The sequence below is a fragment of the Ictidomys tridecemlineatus genome, chromosome 11, assembly GCF_052094955.1.
Source record: "Ictidomys tridecemlineatus isolate mIctTri1 chromosome 11, mIctTri1.hap1, whole genome shotgun sequence".
Taxonomy (NCBI): Eukaryota; Metazoa; Chordata; class Mammalia; order Rodentia; family Sciuridae; genus Ictidomys; species Ictidomys tridecemlineatus.
Genome location: NC_135487.1, coordinates 20678630 through 20683234, shown reverse-complemented (window position 1 = coordinate 20683234; position 4605 = coordinate 20678630). Strand labels below are relative to the sequence as shown.

The following is a 4605-nucleotide window of genomic DNA, read 5'->3' as shown; positions in this document are numbered from 1 at the left end:
TGGTCTCGACCTCTCTGTGCCTCTGTTTTGTTACCTGACACTGAGACACAGAGTCACTGGGGTCCCCAGGCCTGGGGAACGTGGAACGCCAGAGGGTGGGTGGACATTGGCCGTGGCTGTCCGTGGTAGCAGTCTCCCTCTGACTTGAGGGTCAAGGTGAGGACGGTTGCCTGGTCCCTTTTCAGATACTGGAGACCACCAGCCCCACTTGGGCCTGCTCGTGTGTCCGATGGGTGACCATTTGACATCAGGAGGCCGAAACGTCCACCCTCGGGTCATGCCAATGCCTCCATTTTTGAACAAGTGTCCCACGAAGAGCCACGAAGTTGGATTACGTATGTGCACGTCATTTCTTCCCCCACTTCTGATCTCCCTTCCTCAGATCTTAAATCCCCTCCTTTACTCCACAGATACCCCTAACTCTATCTCCAGGGAGGCAGACTGCAGGCTGGGGTCTCCCTCCCCATGTGGGGCGACTTGCAAACAAACTTCCTCTTCTGCAAAACCCTTTCCAGTGATTGGAATACGGTGCAGGGGCAAAATAGGCCCGCTTCAGTCTCCATGTCCCCAGAGGGCTCAGAGGAGGTGACACCCATCTTCTGGTTGTGCCCCATCGGATTCAGCTCAATGAATCGGTGACATATTTATTGCATATTTTCAAAGTAAAAAAAAAAAAAAAAAAAAACGAGGTCTGAGGAGTCCTGTATACTCTCCCCGGAGGCTGCAAGCCCCAGGTCACCCAGAACAGCCACGATTTGAGAACATCCAGATCAACCCACAGAGGGATTCAGTTAATTAAACTGACTCACCGCTTGGCAGAATGTTCCACAGTGACTAAAAACAGTGATTACACACACAGCCACATGGAGATTGCTTAATGCTGTAATGTCATGTTAAAGGAAGGAAAACAAAAACACCCCAGGATACGAAATTATACACACACATCAATAATAACTGTGTCCGGAAAGCCTAGAGAGAAAGGGAGGTAGAAGCAACCAAAGTTTTCAGAAACGGTTGCTTTAGAAGGGTTGAGAATGTGCATTTTTTAAAAATTTAGTTTTAACTAATTTTTTCTCTTAAAAATATACTTTATTATTTTGAACAGCTTTAGACTTAGAAAAAGAAAGAAAGAAAGGGTAGTGTGGAGTGTCATATGATTTTCATCCAATTTCCCCCGTAATTAATATCTAGCATTGTTATGGTTTATTTGTTATAATTAATAAACCATATTCACACATTCTTATGAACCATGGCCCGTGCTTTATTCTGATTTCTTCAGATTCTATGTGGTGATATTTTTCTTTCCTAGGTTGCATTCAGGATACCACTTATGTTTAGTCTTTGTTCAGTCAGCTTTCCACCCGTCCATCCATCACTGGTACCAAAAGTCCCAGAAAGAACAGCTGAGGAGGCCTATTTTGGCTTGTGGTTTCAGGGTCTCAGTCCACTGATGGCGAGTCCAGATCTCTGAGCTGGAACGAGGCAGATCATCATGGTGGAAGGGCCTGGAGGGTGAAAGCAACTCAGGACATGGTACCAGGAGAGAACTATGCTCCCTGGTGACAAAATATAAGCCCCAGAGGCACACCCCCGGTGACCTACTTCTTGGGTCCCACCCGACCTGCGGTTCCCACCCAGTTCATTCCTGACAGTGGGTCAATGCGCTGTGAGGTCGAGGCTCTGGTCACGGGTCACTTCAGCGCTAAGCTTCCTTGCATGGTCTCACGTGTGAGCTTTTGGGGACACCTCATATCTAAACCCCAACACTCCTTGTGTCCCTTAGGCTCCTCTTGGCTGTGACAGTGTCTGACCTTCCTTGTTTTTGACCTTGACGGTTTGGAGGAGTGTGGCTGGGCATATTGTAGAACGGCCTTGGGTGTGGGTGTGGGTGTGTGTGTGACGTTTTTTCTCATGGCGAGACTAGGGTCCTGGTGTGGGGACGGAGGCCACAGAGGAAAAGTGTCATCTCCCCACACGGGACCTGCAGGGCCCAGGTTTTGGGTTGGCTGAGGTGGTGTCTGGGGGCTTCTCCACCATGAAGTCAGGGTCCCCTACCCGGTCCCCAGTGTGCCCTCTGGAGTGGTCGGCATGGAGCGTGCAGCGCAGGAGTGGGGACGCGGCTGTCCTCTGGAGGGTGGGGCACCTACACAGCCCTGAATCCTTCCTGGGAGACTCGCCCCTTCCGGCCCACTTATTAACTTGCTCCGTCATACTCCAGCCTGGCCTCCGGGTGCTTATTTGGACTTGGGGTGTGATCCAATGCCACTTTGTTTCTTTTCTTGCTCCGCTGTCCTCCCTGTGTCCCTCAGTCCCACCTCCATCCCCGTGGGTTTGTGTGCAGCCTGAGTGCCCAGCTCAGTCCTCCGTCTCCGGCAGTCCAGGGGGACTGGGCTCAGCCAGCGCTTTCCGTCTCGGTCCCGGAGTCGGCCGTTTCTCCAAGGAGCCCCTTGGTACTGGAGAAACACACGAGACCAAGATCCGGGCAGCGGCCGTGTTTCTGGCTACGAGGCGTCACTCATGGAGAGGGAGGGTGCTGTGCCCTCGCCGGCGTCCGCACCTGGAGCCATAAACATCCCACAGACAGTTACCGCCCCACGTTCCATCTGCATCGTGCAGATGTCTCCAACCCAGCTCACCGTGGGGACCTCTGCAGCCCCTGTCCTTGCTGCCGCGTAGGGTCCCGGCCCAACCGAGAGGACCCGGCTCCCACCGTCCGCTGCCCAGTGACTTAATCACTCAATCCAGCACCCGCACGCACCTGGCATCAGAACCGCTCACTCACACGTGGCGGAACAGCCTCCCTCCTGCGTCAGAGCACGGTGGAGACGTGGTGACGTGATGACGTGGTGACGTGATGACGTGTGACGTGGCGACGTGGCGACGTGGCGACGTGGCGACGTGGCTGTGTGCTGTGGGTCCTCAGGCGCCATCCCGCCCAGGGCTGCCTGGCCCTGCCCTTGTTTCGCCCAGTTGTGACCCAGATTGTATCACAGTGTGTCCCTCCCTGGGACCCTCTGATCACCTTAGTGCTGTTTTAAAATCCACGTCCATCCACGTTGGCTGGGGGTGGCGAGTGCTGTGGGTTCTGACGACTGGATGGCGTCACACGCGGGCCCTGCGGGAGTCACAGCCTCCCTGCCCTCAAGTCTCCCGGCCCCGGCCTGCCCCTGGCCACCTCTGGGCCAACACTGCTCTTTTATGGTCCTAACGTTTCCAGAATGTTGTTTCTCTGGAATCGCACGTGACGTGCGCCCTTCAGACTGGCCTCTCCCACCAGCAGAGCGTTTAAGGGTGACCCTCGTCTTGGGGTGGCTGGTGGAAGCCATCTGTGTGTTCATCTCTGAATCACGCTCCACAGTCTGAAGGTACTACTCGGCTTTCATTCACTTACTTCGGGACATATTTATTAATTGCTTCCCGTTTTGGGTGATTATTGTTAGGTGCAGGCAGGCTGAACAAATGTTAGCTGCTGCAGGATGGCCCACGCACCTCCTCTGTCTGGTCCTTTATCACCTGTTTGAGTCAAGTCTGAACACTCCACCCCGCTCAAGGCTGAACACTCGACCGCCGCTTGTGCCAAAAAGGCAGCTTGCAGACCCAGAGGCCCCATTAGATTTGGGCTATAAAAACTCCCTCCTGCCGGGGCCCTCTCTCTCTTGCTCTCTTGCTCTGTCTCTCTCTCCTGCTCTCTCTGTCTTACTTGCTCTTTCTCTCTCTTTCTTCTCTCTCTCTCTCTCTCTCTCTCTCTCTCTCTCTTTCTTTTCTCCTTTGTTGCACTGCTGCAAAAAGATCTCTGGGTTGCTCGAGTGTTGTGGTCACTTTCCTTTCAATTATAAATAAAGCTGCTGTAAATACTTGCGAGTAGGTTTTTGTGTAAAGGTAAGTTTTCAGACCCTCTGGGTAAATGCCTAGGAGCACGATCCCAGGGCGAGGCTCTCCTTAGCTTTGTGAGAAAAAGCCCGACTCTTCCAAAGTGGCTGCACCGTTTCACTTTCCACCACCAGTGAGTGAGAGCTGCCCTTGTTTTGCACCCCCTAGCATTTAGTATTACCAACTTCCTTATTTGTTATTCTACCTGTTTTGATAGGTTTGTGGAGGGCTCTTGTTAGTTTTCAGATCTCTCATGAAAAATGGTGTTGAGCAGACGTGCTTATTTCCCCTCTGTCTTCTTTGATGAGTGTGTTTGAATCTTTTGCCCATCCTTTAATTAGAAGAAAAATTGTTGAATTTTGAGAGTTATTTATATATTTTGGACCATGTTCTTTCTGGGGTATGTATTTTGCAAATATTTCCTCCCAGGCTGTGACTTGATTATTTCAGCTGCCTCACAGAGAGCAGAAACACTTAATTTTAATGAAATCCAACACCAATGTTTTTCTTTCATGGATCATCAGGCTTTCTTAGTGTCATATATAAATACCCATCTCCAAACTCAAGGCCACCTACACATTCCCCTATGTTTTCTTCTGGGTGTTTTGTGGTTTCGTGTTTCACACTGAGTTCATTTTCATGAAAGAGGAAAGAGCTGAGTAGGGCTCATTCTTAAAAAAAAAAAAAACCATGATGTCCAATTGTCCCAGCACTACCCATGGCACAGGGACGTCC

General features: G+C 51.2%; 1 long non-coding RNA gene across 1 annotated transcript; it reads right to left on the bottom strand.

Annotated features, from left to right (window-relative positions):
* Positions 1-1237: 1237 nt before the first annotated feature.
* Positions 1238-2846, bottom strand: LOC120890904 (uncharacterized). Its single transcript, XR_005735374.2, has 2 exons — positions 2759-2846; positions 1238-2557 (listed from the first exon to the last, which is right to left on the bottom strand). It is a non-coding gene; the product is annotated as an uncharacterized LOC120890904 (long non-coding RNA).
* Between the last annotated feature and the right edge of the window lie 1759 nt (positions 2847-4605).